The sequence below is a fragment of the Schistocerca gregaria genome, chromosome 3 (genome assembly GCF_023897955.1).
Source record: "Schistocerca gregaria isolate iqSchGreg1 chromosome 3, iqSchGreg1.2, whole genome shotgun sequence".
NCBI classification, from domain to species: Eukaryota; Metazoa; Arthropoda; class Insecta; order Orthoptera; family Acrididae; genus Schistocerca; species Schistocerca gregaria.
Window position 1 is genome coordinate 19,028,727 of NC_064922.1, and position 15,635 is coordinate 19,044,361.

Genomic DNA, 15,635 nt, shown 5'->3' on the forward strand with positions numbered 1-15,635 from the left:
CTTGGCATGCAAGTGGAATAATTCCCAACCGGCAGAGGTGTGTAGGCAGATACAAGCGAACGATTAGCATCCACAATTGCGCCGATTTCACGTAAATCCCACTGCACGTTCCCATTCTTTGCGTGCAGTCGGCTGCTACTGGTGTTGCTGGTTGTGACTGCTGATAACAGATGCCGTAGCAATCAGTTCAAGGAGTGAGTTGTATGTTTTGCGATAGTCTGTCTCTGACAAGGAAGCACAGGTGATATAGGTGCGAACACAGGAAGCTTGCAGCCCTTCGCTGCCTGCAGACACAGAGCAGCCACACTAGAAGAGCGGCATAAGCCGTAGGCGAAATGTGCTCATTCGCTTTGGCGCGACGTCGAACTATAAATAAGGCTGTCACTAGCGTCAGCGTCGTGTAAAGTCGGAAAAGTCATTTGCATGGGTGATTGCCAAGTTTGGGGAGCGTTTCGTAGTACGATCAGTGCAAAGGGGACGCGGAAACTTGTGGTGTCCCAGTGTTTTGCAGTTGGACGACAAGAGTTTTACACAGTAGCAAAGAGCGAGGCACTGAGTTGGCATGAACAATGGAGAGCACAATGGGGCTCGAGATGTGCTTGTTACCTCAGGTGCTGTGTGATTGTGGACAAGGAGTGAAATGGACCAATTTGTGACCGCCCTTTCAATTTAAGACGTTCAAAACAGACGGAATTTGCATTCGTAATACCAGAGCATCGAAACTACTTGGAACTCTTGTGTATATGAACGTGTCCGCGCCTTTGTATTCTGGTACCTTCGCCGCTACAAACCAACCAACCATCGTGTCCGTGCACCTCAGAGTCGCAAAGAATGGAGAATAGCCAGGCTTGGTCGTGTGTGTAGCTGTAGCTCAGGTGGCAGATGGTTCGCTTAGCATGTGAACGGTCTCGGGTTCAAGCCCAGGCTCCTCCATGTTTTGTGGTCAGTGCATGGTAAGTGTTGGTCGCGGCGAACATAAACGCACGCAAGAAGTTGCAAAACCAGCTTCACAGACTGATATGATGTATACTGTCATAAGGAGAGCAAGATGTAAGTGTGGGGACCGGCTGTTATCGTGGTGTCATCGAGTGCAGATCTGTCTTAGGTATCACGGCTTAACGTCATTGAAGTCTAGAGGTGGACAACACGTTCGTCTTACTCAGAGCGGTGCCTGAACTCTATTTTCGACGTTATGCGTGCCACTTTCATTATGGCCAACTACGATTCGATACAGAATGCACGAAACCTGAAAGACACCCTCACTGATACATAGAGAGTAGTGTTTGTCTGCGGAATAATGGGAGTGCAAGGGTCTGTGACGTTGATATGGCTGTATGTAGCACTACTAGTTATCGGGGGGGTGGGCGTAGCTCAGATGGTAGAGCGCTCGCTTAGCGTGCGAGAGGTACTGGGATCGATACCCAGCGCCTCCAGAATTTTTAACACACCTACATGCGCACCTTGCCATGCAAGTGGAATAATTCCCAACCGGCAGAGGTGTGTAGGCAGATACAAGCGAACGATTAGCATCCACAATTGCGCCGATTTCACGTAAATCCCACTGCACGTTCCCATTCTTTGCGTGCAGTCGGCTGCTACTGGTGTTGCTGGTTGTGACTGCTGATAACAGATGCCGTAGCAATCAGTTCATGGAGTGAGTTGTATGTTTTGCGATAGTCTGTCTCTGACAAGGAAGCACAGGTGATATAGGTGCGAACACAGGAAGCTTGCAGCCCCTCGCTGCCTGCAGACACAGAGCAGCCACACTAGAAGAGCGGCATAAGCCGTAGGCGAAATGTGCTCATTCGCTTTGGCGCGACGTCGAACTATAAATAAGGCTGTCACTAGCGTCAGCGTCGTGTAAAGTCGGAAAAGTCATTTGCATGGGTGATTGCCAAGTTTGGGGAGCGTTTCGTAGTACGATCAGTGCAAAGGGGACGCGGAAACTTGTTGTGTCCCAGTGTTTTGCAGTTGGACGACAAGAGTTTTACACAGTAGCAAAGAGCGAGGCACTGAGTTGGCATGAACAATGGAGAGCACAATGGGGCTCGAGATGTGCTTGTTACCTCAGGTGCTGTGTGATTGTCGACAAGGAGTGAAATGGACCAATTTGTGACCGACCTTTCAATTTAAGACGTTCAAAACAGACGGAATTTGCATTCGTAATACCAGAGCATCGAAACTACTTGGAACTCTTGTGTATATGAACGTGTCCGCGCCTTTGTATTCTGGTACCTTCGCCGCTACAAACCAACCAACCATCGTGCCCGTGCACCTCAGAGTCGCAAAGAATGGAGAATAGCCAGGCTTGGTCGTGTGTGTAGCTGTAGCTCAGGTGGCAGATCGTTCGCTTAGCGTGTGAACGGTCGCGGGTTCAAGCCCCGGCTCCTCCATGTTTTGTGGTCAGTGCATGGTAAGTGTTGGTCGCGGCGAACATAAACGCACGCAAGAAGTTGCAAAACCAGCGTCACAGACTGATATGATGTATACTGTCATAAGGAGAGCAAGATGTAAGTGTGGGGACCGGCTGTTATCGTGGTGTCATCGAGTGCAGATCTGTCTTAGGTATCACGGCTTAACGTCATTGAAGTCTAGAGGTGGACAACACGTTCGTCTTACTCAGAGCGGTGCCTGAACTCTATTTTCGACGTTATGCGTGCCACTTTCATTGTGGCCAACTACGATTCGATACAGAATGCACGAAACCTGAAAGACACCCTCACTGATACATAGAGAGTAGTGTTTGTCTGCGGAATAATGGGAGTGCAAGGGTCTGTGACGTTGATATGGCTGTATGTAGCACTACTAGTTATCGGGGGGGGGGGGGGGATGTGGGCGTAGCTCAGATGGTAGAGCGCTCGCTTAGCGTGCGAGAGGTACTGGGATCGATACCCAGCGAATCCAGAATTTTTAACACACCTACATGCGCACCTTGGCATGCAAGTGGAATAATTCCCAACCGGCAGAGGTGTGTAGGCAGATACAAGCGAACGATTAGCATCCACAATTGCGCCGATTTCACGTAAATCCCACTGCACGTTCCCATTCTTTGCGTGCAGTCGGCTGCTACTGGTGTTGCTGGTTGTGACTGCTGATAACAGATGCCGTAGCAATCAGTTCAAGGAGTGAGTTGTATGTTTTGCGATAGTCTGTCTCTGACAAGGAAGCACAGGTGATATAGGTGCGAACACAGGAAGCTTGCAGCCCTTCGCTGCCTGCAGACACAGAGCAGCCACACTAGAAGAGCGGCATAAGCCGTAGGCGAAATGTGCTCATTCGCTTTGGCGCGACGTCGAACTATAAATAAGGCTGTCACTAGCGTCAGCGTCGTGTAAAGTCGGAAAAGTCATTTGCATGGGTGATTGCCAAGTTTGGGGAGCGTTTCGTAGTACGATCAGTGCAAAGGGGACGCGGAAACTTGTGGTGTCCCAGTGTTTTGCAGTTGGACGACAAGAGTTTTACACAGTAGCAAAGAGCGAGGCACTGAGTTGGCATGAACAATGGAGAGCACAATGGGGCTCGAGATGTGCTTGTTACCTCAGGTGCTGTGTGATTGTGGACAAGGAGTGAAATGGACCAATTTGTGACCGCCCTTTCAATTTAAGACGTTCAAAACAGACGGAATTTGCATTCGTAATACCAGAGCATCGAAACTACTTGGAACTCTTGTGTATATGAACGTGTCCGCGCCTTTGTATTCTGGTACCTTCGCCGCTACAAACCAACCAACCATCGTGTCCGTGCACCTCAGAGTCGCAAAGAATGGAGAATAGCCAGGCTTGGTCGTGTGTGTAGCTGTAGCTCAGGTGGCAGATGGTTCGCTTAGCATGTGAACGGTCTCGGGTTCAAGCCCAGGCTCCTCCATGTTTTGTGGTCAGTGCATGGTAAGTGTTGGTCGCGGCGAACATAAACGCACGCAAGAAGTTGCAAAACCAGCTTCACAGACTGATATGATGTATACTGTCATAAGGAGAGCAAGATGTAAGTGTGGGGACCGGCTGTTATCGTGGTGTCATCGAGTGCAGATCTGTCTTAGGTATCACGGCTTAACGTCATTGAAGTCTAGAGGTGGACAACACGTTCGTCTTACTCAGAGCGGTGCCTGAACTCTATTTTCGACGTTATGCGTGCCACTTTCATTATGGCCAACTACGATTCGATACAGAATGCACGAAACCTGAAAGACACCCTCACTGATACATAGAGAGTAGTGTTTGTCTGCGGAATAATGGGAGTGCAAGGGTCTGTGACGTTGATATGACTGTATGTAGCACTACTAGTTATCGGGAGGGTGGGCGTAGCTCAGATGGTAGAGCGCTCGCTTATCGTGCGAGAGGTACTGGGATCGATACCCAGCGCCTCCAGAATTTTTAACACACCTACATGCGCACCTTGCCATGCAAGTGGAATAATTCCCAACCGGCAGAGGTGTGTAGGCAGATACAAGCGAACGATTAGCATCCACAATTGCGCCGATTTCACGTAAATCCCACTGCACGTTCCCATTCTTTGCGTGCAGTCGGCTGCTACTGGTGTTGCTGGTTGTGACTGCTGATAACAGATGCCGTAGCAATCAGTTCATGGAGTAAGTTGTATGTTTTGCGATAGTCTGTCTCTGACAAGGAAGCACAGGTGATATAGGTGCGAACACAGGAAGCTTGCAGCCCCTCGCTGCCTGCAGACACAGAGCAGCCACACTAGAAGAGCGGCATAAGCCGTAGGCGAAATGTGCTCATTCGCTTTGGCGCGACGTCGAACTATAAATAAGGCTGTCACTAGCGTCAGCGTCGTGTAAAGTCGGAAAAGTCATTTGCATGGGTGATTGCCAAGTTTGGGGAGCGTTTCGTAGTACGATCAGTGCAAAGGGGACGCGGAAACTTGTTGTGTCCCAGTGTTTTGCAGTTGGACGACAAGAGTTTTACACAGTAGCAAAGAGCGAGGCACTGAGTTGGCATGAACAATGGAGAGCACAATGGGGCTCGAGATGTGCTTGTTACCTCAGGTGCTGTGTGATTGTGGACAAGGAGTGAAATGGACCAATTTGTGACCGCCCTTTCAATTTAAGACGTTCAAAACAGACGGAATTTGCATTCGTAATACCAGAGCATCGAAACTACTTGGAACTCTTGTGTATATGAACGTGTCCGCGCCTTTGTATTCTGGTACCTTCGCCGCTACAAACCAACCAACCATCGTGTCCGTGCACCTCAGAGTCGCAAAGAATGGAGAATAGCCAGGCTTGGTCGTGTGTGTAGCTGTAGCTCAGGTGGCAGATCGTTCGCTTAGCGTGTGAACGGTCTCGGGTTCAAGCCCCGGCTCCTCCATGTTTTGTGGTCAGTGCATGGTAAGTGTTGGTCGCGGCGAACATAAACGCACGCAAGAAGTTGCAAAACCAGCTTCACAGACTGATATGATGTATACTGTCATAAGGAGAGCAAGATGTAAGTGTGTGGACCGGCTGTTATCGTGGTGTCATCGAGTGCAGATCTGTCTTAGGTATCACGGCTTAACGTCATTGAAGTCTAGAGGTGGACAACACGTTCGTCTTACTCAGAGCGGTGCCTGAACTCTATTTTCGACGTTATGCGTGCCACTTTCATTGTGGCCAACTACGATTCGATACAGAATGCACGAAACCTGAAAGACACCCTCACTGATACATAGAGAGTAGTGTTTGTCTGCGGAATAATGGGAGTGCAAGGGTCTGTGACGTTGATATGGCTGTATGTAGCACTACTAGTTATCGGGGGGGGGGGGGGGGGTTGTGGGCGTAGCTCAGATGGTAGAGCGCTCGCTTAGCGTGCGAGAGGTACTGGGATCGATACCCAGCGCCTCCAGAATTTTTAACACACCTACACGCGCACCTTGCCATGCAAGTGGAATAATTCCCAACCGGCAGAGGTGTGTAGGCAGATACAAGCGAACGATTAGCATCCACAATTGCGCCGATTTCACGTAAATCCCACTGCACGTTCCCATTCTTTGCGTGCAGTCGGCTGCTACTGGTGTTGCTGGTTGTGACTGCTGATAACAGATGCCGTAGCAATCAGTTCATGGAGTGAGTTGTATGTTTTGCGATAGTCTGTCTCTGACAAGGAAGCACAGGTGATATAGGTGCGAACACAGGAAGCTTGCAGCCATTCGCTGCCTGCAGACACAGAGCAGCCACACTAGAAGAGCGGCATAAGCCGTAGGCGAAATGTGCTCATTCGCTTTGGCGCGACGTCGAACTATAAATAAGGCTGTCACTAGCGTCAGCGTCGTGTAAAGTCGGAAAAGTCATTTGCATGGGTGATTGCCAAGTTTGGGGAGCGTTTCGTAGTACGATCAGTGCAAAGGGGACGCGGAAACTTGTTGTGTCCCAGTGTTTTGCAGTTGGACGACAAGAGTTTTACACAGTAGCAAAGAGCGAGGCACTGAGTTGGCATGAACAATGGAGAGCACAATGGGGCTCGAGATGTGCTTGTTACCTCAGGTGCTGTGTGATTGTGGACAAGGAGTGAAATGGACCAATTTGTGACCGCCCTTTCAATTTAAGACGTTCAAAACAGACGGAATTTGCATTCGTAATACCAGAGCATCGAAACTACTTGGAACTCTTGTGTATATGAACGTGTCCGCGCCTTTGTATTCTGGTACCTTCGCCGCTACAAACCAACCAACCATCGTGTCCGTGCACCTCAGAGTCGCAAAGAATGGAGAATAGCCAGGCTTGGTCGTGTGTGTAGCTGTAGCTCAGGTGGCAGATGGTTCGCTTAGCGTGTGAACGGTCTCGGGTTCAAGCCCAGGCTCCTGCATGTTTTGTGGTCAGTGCATGGTAAGTGTTGGTCGCGGCGAACATAAACGCACGCAAGAAGTTGCAAAACCAGCGTCACAGACTGATATGATGTATACTGTCATAAGGAGAGCAAGGTGTAAGTGTGGGGACCGGCTGTTATCGTGGTGTCATCGAGTGCAGATCTGTCTTAGGTATCACGGCTTAACGTCATTGAAGTCTAGAGGTGGACAACACGTTCGTCTTACTCAGAGCGGTGCCTGAACTCTATTTTCGACGTTATGCGTGCCACTTTCATTGTGGCCAACTACGATTCGATACAGAATGCACGAAACCTGAAAGACACCCTCACTGATACATAGAGAGTAGTGTTTGTCTGCGGAATAATGGGAGTGCAAGGGTCTGTGACGTTGATATGACTGTATGTAGCACTACTAGTTATCGGGAGGGTGGGCGTAGCTCAGATGGTAGAGCGCTCGCTTAGCGTGCGAGAGGTACTGGGATCGATACCCAGCGCCTCCAGAATTTTTAACACACCTACATGCGCACCTTGCCATGAAAGTGGAATAATTCCCAACCGGCAGAGGTGTGTAGGCAGATACAAGCGAACGATTAGCATCCACAATTGCGCCGATTTCACGTAAATCCCACTGCACGTTCCCATTCTTTGCGTGCAGTCGGCTGCTACTGGTGTTGCTGGTTGTGACTGCTGATAACAGATGCCGTAGCAATCAGTTCATGGAGTGAGTTGTATGTTTTGCGATAGTCTGTCTCTGACAAGGAAGCACAGGTGATATAGGTGCGAACACAGGAAGCTTGCAGCCCCTCGCTGCCTGCAGACACAGAGCAGCCACACTAGAAGAGCGGCATAAGCCGTAGGCGAAATGTGCTCATTCGCTTTGGCGCGACGTCGAACTATAAATAAGGCTGTCACTAGCGTCAGCGTCGTGTAAAGTCGGAAAAGTCATTTGCATGGGTGATTGCCAAGTTTGGGGAGCGTTTCGTAGTACGATCAGTGCAAAGGGGACGCGGAAACTTGTTGTGTCCCAGTGTTTTGCAGTTGGACGACAAGAGTTTTACACAGTAGCAAAGAGCGAGGCACTGAGTTGGCATGAACAATGGAGAGCACAATGGGGCTCGAGATGTGCTTGTTACCTCAGGTGCTGTGTGATTGTGGACAAGGAGTGAAATGGACCAATTTGTGACCGCCCTTTCAATTTAAGACGTTCAAAACAGACGGAATTTGCATTCGTAATACCAGAGCATCGAAACTACTTGGAACTCTTGTGTATATGAACGTGTCCGCGCCTTTGTATTCTGGTACCTTCGCCGCTACAAACCAACCAACCATCGTGTCCGTGCACATCAGAGTCGCAAAGAATGGAGAATAGGCAGGCTTGGTCGTGTGTGTAGCTGTAGCTCAGGTGGCAGATCGTTCGCTTAGCGTGTGAACGGTCTAGGGTTCAAGCCCCGGCTCCTCCATGTTTTGTGGTCAGTGCATGGTAAGTGTTGGTCGCGGCGAACATAAACGCACGCAAGAAGTTGCAAAACCAGCGTCACAGACTGATATGATGTATACTGTCATAAGGAGAGCAAGGTGTAAGTGTGGGGACCGGCTGTTATCGTGGTGTCATCGAGTGCAGATCTGTCTTATGTATCACGGCTTAACGTCATTGAAGTCTAGAGGTGGACAACACGTTCGTCTTACTCAGAGCGGTGTCTGAGCACTATTTTCGACGTTATGCGTGCCACTTTCATTGTGGCCAACTACGATTCGATACAGAATGCACGAAACCTGAAAGACACCCTCACTGATACATAGAGAGTAGTGTTTGTCTGCGGAATAATGGGAGTGCAAGGGTCTGTGACGTTGATATGACTGCATGTAGCACCACTAGTTATCGGGGGGGGTGGGCGTAGCTCAGATGGTAGAGCGCTCGCTTAGCGTGCGAGAGGTACTGGGATCGATACCCAGCGCCTCCAGAATTTTTAACACACCTACATGCGCACCTTGCCATGCAAGTGGAATAATTCCCAACCGGCAGAGGTGTGTAGGCAGATACAAGAGAACGATTAGCATCCACAATTGCGCCGATTTCACGTAAATCCCACTGCACGTTCCCGTTCTTTGCGACCAGTCGGCTGCTACTGGTGTTGCTGGTTGTGACTGCTGATAACAGATGCCGTAGCAATCAATTCATGGAGTGAGTTGTATGTTTTGCGATAGTCTGTCTCTGACAAGGAAGCACAGGTGATATAGGTGCGAACACAGGAAGCTTGCAGCCCCTCGCTGCCTGCAGACACAGAGCAGCCACACTAGAAGAGCGGCCTAGGCCGTAGGCGAAATGTGCTCATTCGCTTTGGCGCGACGTCGAACTATAAATAAGGCTGTCACTAACGTGAGCGTTGCGTGAGCGTCGTGTAAAGTCGGAAAAGTCATCTGCATGGGAGATTGCCAAGTTCGGGGAGCGTTTCGTAGTACCATCAGTGCAAAGGGGACGCGGAAACTTATTGTGTCCAAGTCTTTTGCAGTTGGACGACAAGAATTTTACGCAGTAGCAAAGAGCGAGGCACTGAGTTGGCATGAACAATGGAGAGCACAATGGGGCTCGAGATGTGCTTGTTACCTCAGGTGCTGTGTGATTGTCGACAAGGAGTGAAATGGACCAATTTGTGACCCCCCTTTCAATTTAAGACGTTCAAAACAGACGGAATTTTCATTCGTAATACCAGAGCATCGAAACTACTTGGAACTCTTGTGTATATGAACGTGTCCGCGCCTTTGTATTCTGGTACCTTCGCCGCTACAAACCAACCAACCATCGTGTCCGTGCACATCAGAGTCGCAATGAATGGAGAATAGCCAGGCTTGGTCGTGTGTGTAGCTGTAGCTCAGGTGGCAGATCGTTCGCTTAGCGTGTGAACGGTCTCGGGTTCAAGCCCCGGCTCCTCCATGTTTTGTGGTCAGTGCATGGTAAGTGTTGGTCGCGGCGAACATAAACGCACGCAAGAAGTTGCAAAACCAGCGTCCCAGACAGATATGATGTATACTGTCATAAGGAGAGCAAGATGTAAGTGTGGGGACCGGCTGTTATCGTGGTGTCATCGATTGCAGATGTGTCTTAGGTATCACGGCTTAACGTCATTGAAGTCTAGAGGTGGACAACACGTTCGTCTTACTCAGAGCGGTGTCTGAACTCTATTTTCGACGTTATGCGTGCCACTTTCATTGTGGCCAACTACGATTCGATACAGAATGCACGAAACCTGAAAGACACCCTCACTGATACATAGAGAGTAGTGTTTGTCTGCGGAATAATGGGAGTGCAAGGGTCTGTGACGTTGATATGACTGTATGTAGCACTACTAGTTATCGGAGGGGTGGGCGTAGCTCAGATGGTAGAGCGCTCGCTTAGCGTGCGAGATGTACTGGGATCGATACCCAGCGCCTCCAGAATTTTTAACACACCTACATGCGCACCTTGCCATGCAAGTGGAATAATTCCCAACCGGCAGAGGTGTGTAGGCAGATACAAGCGAACGATTAGCATCCACAATTGCGCCGATTTCACGTAAATCCCACTGCACGTTCCCATTCTTTGCGTGCAGTCGGCTGCTACTGGTGTTGCTGGTTGTGACTGCTGATAACAGATGCCGTAGCAATCAATTCCTGGAGTGAGTTGTATGTTTTGCGATAGTCTGTCTCTGACAAGGAAGCACAGGTGATATAGGTGCGAACACAGGAAGCTTGCAGCCTCTCGCTACCTGCAGACACAGAGCAGCCACACTAGAAGAGCGGCCTAAGCCGTAGGCGAAATGTGCTCATTCGCTTTGGCGCGACGTCGAACTATAAATAAGGCTGTCACTAGCGTGAGCGTCGTGTAAAGTCGGAAATGTCATCTGCATGGGTGACTGCCAAGTTTGGGGAGCGTTTCGTAGTACGATCAGTGCAAAGGGGACGCGGAAACTTATTGTGTCCCAGTGTTTTGCAGTTGGACGACAAGAGTTTTACGCAGTAGCAAAGAGCGAGGCACTGAGTTGGCATGAACAATGGAGAGCACAATGGGGCTCGAGATGTGCTTGTTACCTCAGGTGCTGTGTGATTGTGGACAAGGAGTGAAATGGACCAATTTGTGACCGCCCTTTCAATTTAAGACGTTCAAAACAGACGGAATTTGCAATCGTAATACCAGAGCATCGAAACTACTTGGAACTCTTGTGTATATGAACGTGTCCGCGCCTTTGTATTCTGGTACCTTCGCCGCTACAAACCAACCAACCATCGTGTCCGTGCACATCAGAGTCGCAAAGAATGGAGAATAGCCAGGCTTGGTCGTGTGTGTAACTGTAGCTCAGTTGGCAGATCGTTCGCTTAGCGTGTGAACGGTCGCGGGTTCAAGCCCCGGCTCCTCCATGTTTTGTAGTCAGTGCATGGTAAGTGTTGGTCGCGGCGAACATAAACGCACGCAAGAAGTTGCAAAACCACCGTCACAGACTGATATGATGTATACTGTCATAAGGAGAGCAAGATGTAAGTGTGGGGACCGGCTGTTATCGTGGTGTCATCGAGTGCAGATCTGTCTTAGGTATCATGGCTTAACGTCATTGAAGTCTAGAGGTGGACAACACGTTCGTCTTACTCAGAGCGGTGTGTGAACTCTATTTTCGACGTTATGCGTGCCACTTTCATTGTGGCCAACTACGATTCGATACAGAATGCACTAAACCTGAAAGACACCCTCACTGATACATAGAGAGTAGTGTTTGTCTGCGGAATAATGGGAGTGCAAGGGTCTGTGACGTTGATATGACTGTATGTAGCACTACTAGTTATCGGGGGGGTGGGCGTAGCTCAGATGGTAGAGCGCTCGCTTAGCGTGCGAGAGGTACTGGGATCGATACCCAGCGCCTCTAGAATTTTTAACACACCTACATGCGCACCTTGCCATGCAAGTGGAATAATTCCCAACCGGCAGAGGTGTGTAGGCAGATACAAGCGAACGATTAGCATCCACAATTGCGCCGATTTCACGTAAATCCCACTGCACGTTCCCATTCTTTGCGTGCAGTCGGCTGCTACTGGTGTTGCTGGTTGTGACTGCTGATAACAGATGCCGTAGCAATCAATTCATGGAGTGAGTTGTATGTTTTGCGATAGTCTGTCTCTGACAAGGAAGCACAGGTGATATAGGTGCGAACACAGGAAGCTTGCAGCCCCTCGCTGCCTGCAGACACAGGGCAGCCACACTAGAAGAGCGGCCTAAGCCGTAGGCGAAATGTGCTCATTCGCTTTGGCGCGACGTCGAACTATAAATAAGGCTGTCACTAGCGTGAGCGTCGTGTAAAGTCGGAAAAGTCATCTGCCTGGGTGATTGCCAAGTTTGGAGAGCGTTTCGTAGTACGATCAGTGCAAAGGGGACGCGGAAACTTGTTGTGTCCCAGTGTTTTGCAGTTGGACGACAAGAGTAATACACAGTAGCAAAGAGCGAGGCACTGAGTTGGCATGAACAATGGAGAGCACAATGGGGCTCGAGATGTGCTTGTTACCTCAGGTGCTGTGTGATTGTGGACAAGGAGTGAAATGGACCAATTTGTGACCGCCCTTTCAATTTAAGACGTTCAAAACAGACGGAATTTGCATTCGTAATACCAGAGCATCGAAACTACTTGGAACTCTTGTGTATATGAACGTGTCCGCGCCTTTGTATTCTGGTACCTTCGCCGCTACAAACCAACCAACCATCGTGTCCGTGCACATCAGAGTTGCAAAGAATGGAGAATAGCCAGGCTTGGTCGTGTGTGTAACTGTAGCTCAGTTGGCGGATCGTTCTCTTAGCGTGTGAACGGTCTCGGGTTCAAGCCCCGGCTCCTCCATGTTTTGTAGTCAGTGCATGGTAAGTGTTGGTCGCGGCGAACATAAACGCACGCAAGAAGTTGCAAAACCACCGTCACAGACTGATATGATGTATACTGTCGTAAGGAGAGCAAGATGTAAGTGTGGGGACCGGCTGTTATCGTGGTGTCATCGAGTGCAGATCTGTCTTAGGTATCACGGCTTAACGTCATTGAAGTCTAGAGGTGGACAACACGTTCGTCTTACTCAGTGCGGTGTCTGAACTCTATTTTCGACGTTATGCGTGCCACTTTCATTGTGGCCAACAACGATTCGATACAGAATGCACGAAACCTGAAAGACACCCTCACTGATACATAGAGAGTAGTGTTTGTCTGCGGAATAATGGGAGTGCAAGGGTCTGTGACGTTGATATGACTGTATGTAGCACTACTAGTTATCGGGGGGGTGGGCGTAGCTCAGATGGTAGAGCGCTCGCTTAGCGTGTGAGAGGTACTGGGATCGATACCCAGCGCCTCCAGAATTTTTAACACACCTACATGCGCACCTTGCCATTCAAGTGGAATAATTCCCAACCGGCAGAGGTGTGTAGGCAGATACAAGAGAACGATTAGCATCCACAATTGCGCCGATTTCACGTAAATCCCACTGCACGTTCCCATTCTTTGCGTGCAGTCGGCTGCTACTGGTGTTGCTGGTTGTGACTGCTGATAACAGATGCCGTAGCAATCAATTCATGGAGTGAGTTGTATGTTTTGCGATAGTCTGTCTCTGACAAGGAAGCACAGGTGATATAGGTGCGAACACAGGAAGCTTGCAGCCCCTCGCTGCCTGCAGACACAGAGCAGCCACACTAGAAGAGCGGCCTAAGCCGTAGGCGAAATGTGCCCATTCGCTTTGGCGCGACGTCGAACTATAAATAAGGCTGTCACTAGCGTGAGCGTTGCGTGAGCGTCGTGTAAAGTCGGAAAAGTCATCTGCTTGGGTGATTGCCAAGTTTGGGGAGCGTTTCGTAGTACGATCAGTGCAAAGGGGACGCGGAAACTTATTGTGTCCCAGTGTTTTGCAGTTGGACGACAAGAGTTTTACGCAGTAGCAAAGAACGAGGCACTGAGCTGGCATGAACAATGGAGAGCACAATGGGGCTCGAGATGTGCTTGTTACCTCAGGTGCTGTGTGATTGTCGACAAGGAGTGAAATGGACCAATTTGTGACCGCCCTTTCAATTTAAGACGTTCAAAACAGACGGAATTTGCATTCGTAATACCAGAGCATCGAAACTACTTGGAACTCTTGTGTATATGAACGTGTCCGCGCCTTTGTATTCTGGTACCTTCGCCGCTACAAACCAACCAACCATCGTGTCCGTGCACATCAGAGTCGCAAAGAATGGAGAATAGCCAGGCTTGGTCGTGTGTGTAGCTGTAGCTCAGTTGGCAGATCGTTCGCTTAGCGTGTGAACGGTCTCGGGTTCAAGCCCCGGCTCCTCCATGTTTTGTGGCAGTGCATGGTAAGTGTTGGTCGCGGCGAACATAAACGCACGCAAGAAGTTTCAAAACCAGGGTCACAGACTGATATGATGTATACTGTCAGAAGGAGAGCAAGATGTAAGTGTGTGGACCGGCTGTTATCGTGGTGTCATCGAGTGCAGATCTGTCTTAGGTATCACGGCTTAACGTCATTGAAGTCTAGAGGTGGACAACACGTTCGTCTTACTCAGAGCGGTGTCTGAACTCTATTTTCGACGTTATGCGTGCCACTTTCATTGTGGCCAACTACGATTCGATACAGAATGCACGAAACCTGAAAGACACCCTCACTGATACATAGAGAGTAGTGTTTGTCTGCGGAATAATGGGAGTGCAAGGGTCTGTGACGTTGATATGACTGTATGTAGCACTACTAGTTATCCGGGGGGTTGGCGTAGCTCAGATGGTAGAGCGCTCGCTTAGCGTGCGAGAGGTACTGGGATCGATACCCAGCGCCTCCAGAATTTTTAACACACCTACATGCGCACCTTGCGATACAAGTGGAATAATTCCCAACCGGCAGAGGTGTGTAGCGTCACAGACTGATATGATGTATACTGTCATAAGGAGAGCAAGATGTAAGTGTGGGGACCGGCTGTTATCGTGGTGTCATCGAGTGCAGATCTGTCTTAGGTATCACGGCTTAACGTCATTGAAGTCTAGAGGTGGACAACACGTTCGTCTTACTCAGAGCGGTGTCTGAACTCTATTTTCGACGTTATGCGTGCCACTTTCATTGTGGCCAACTACGATTCGATACAGAATGCACGAAACCTGAAAGACACCCTCACTGATACATAGAGAGTAGAGTTTGTCTGCGGAATAATGGGAGTGCAAGGGTCTGTGACGTTGATATGACTGTATGTAGCACTACTAGCTATCGGGGGGGTGGGCGTAGCTCAGATGGTAGAGCGCTCGCTTAGCGTGCGAGAGGTACTGGGATCGATACCCAGCGCCTCCAGAATTTTTAACACACCTACATGCGCACCTTGCCATGCAAGTGGAATAATTCCCAACCGGCAGAGGTGTGTAGGCAGATACAAGCGAACGATTAGCATTCACAATTGCGCCGATTTCACGTAAATCCCACTGCACGTTCCTATTCTTTGCGTGCAGTCGGCTGCTACTGGTGTTGCTGGTTGTGACTGCTGATAACAGATGCCGTAGCAATCAATTCATGGAGTGAGTTGTATGTTTTGCGATAGTCTGTCTCTGACAAGGAAGCACAGGTGATATAGGTGCGAACACAGGAAGCTTGCAGCCCCTCGCTGCCTGCAGACACAGAGCAGCCACACTAGAAGAGCGGCCTAAGCCGTAGGCGAAATGTGCTCATTCGCTTTGGCGCGACGTCGAACTATAAATAAGGCTGTCACTAGCGTGAGCGTCGTGTAAAGTCGGAAAAGTCATCTGCATGGGTGATTGCCAAGTTTGGGGAGCGTTTCGTAGTACGATCAGTGCAAAGGGGACGCGGAAACTT

The 15,635-nt window shown here is 49.6% G+C and overlaps 7 non-coding genes across 7 annotated transcripts; all 7 read left to right on the forward strand.

The window, feature by feature from the left end:
• Positions 1–1,359: 1,359 nt before the first annotated feature.
• Positions 1,360–1,433, forward strand: Trnaa-agc (transfer RNA alanine (anticodon AGC)). Its single transcript has one exon. It is a non-coding gene; the product is annotated as a tRNA-Ala (tRNA).
• Positions 1,434–4,290: 2,857 nt separating this feature from the next.
• Positions 4,291–4,364, forward strand: Trnad-auc (transfer RNA aspartic acid (anticodon AUC)). The gene has a single exon. It is a non-coding gene; the product is annotated as a tRNA-Asp (tRNA).
• A 1,400-nt stretch (positions 4,365–5,764) lies between these two features.
• On the forward strand, positions 5,765–5,837 carry Trnaa-agc (transfer RNA alanine (anticodon AGC)). The gene has a single exon. It is a non-coding gene; the product is annotated as a tRNA-Ala (tRNA).
• A 1,386-nt stretch (positions 5,838–7,223) lies between these two features.
• Positions 7,224–7,297, forward strand: Trnaa-agc (transfer RNA alanine (anticodon AGC)). The gene has a single exon. It is a non-coding gene; the product is annotated as a tRNA-Ala (tRNA).
• A 1,387-nt stretch (positions 7,298–8,684) lies between these two features.
• On the forward strand, positions 8,685–8,758 carry Trnaa-agc (transfer RNA alanine (anticodon AGC)). The gene has a single exon. It is a non-coding gene; the product is annotated as a tRNA-Ala (tRNA).
• Positions 8,759–14,543: 5,785 nt separating this feature from the next.
• Positions 14,544–14,619, forward strand: Trnaa-agc (transfer RNA alanine (anticodon AGC)). The gene has a single exon. It is a non-coding gene; the product is annotated as a tRNA-Ala (tRNA).
• Positions 14,620–15,045: 426 nt separating this feature from the next.
• Trnaa-agc (transfer RNA alanine (anticodon AGC)) lies at positions 15,046–15,119 on the forward strand. The gene has a single exon. It is a non-coding gene; the product is annotated as a tRNA-Ala (tRNA).
• The last annotated feature ends 516 nt before the right edge of the window (positions 15,120–15,635 follow it).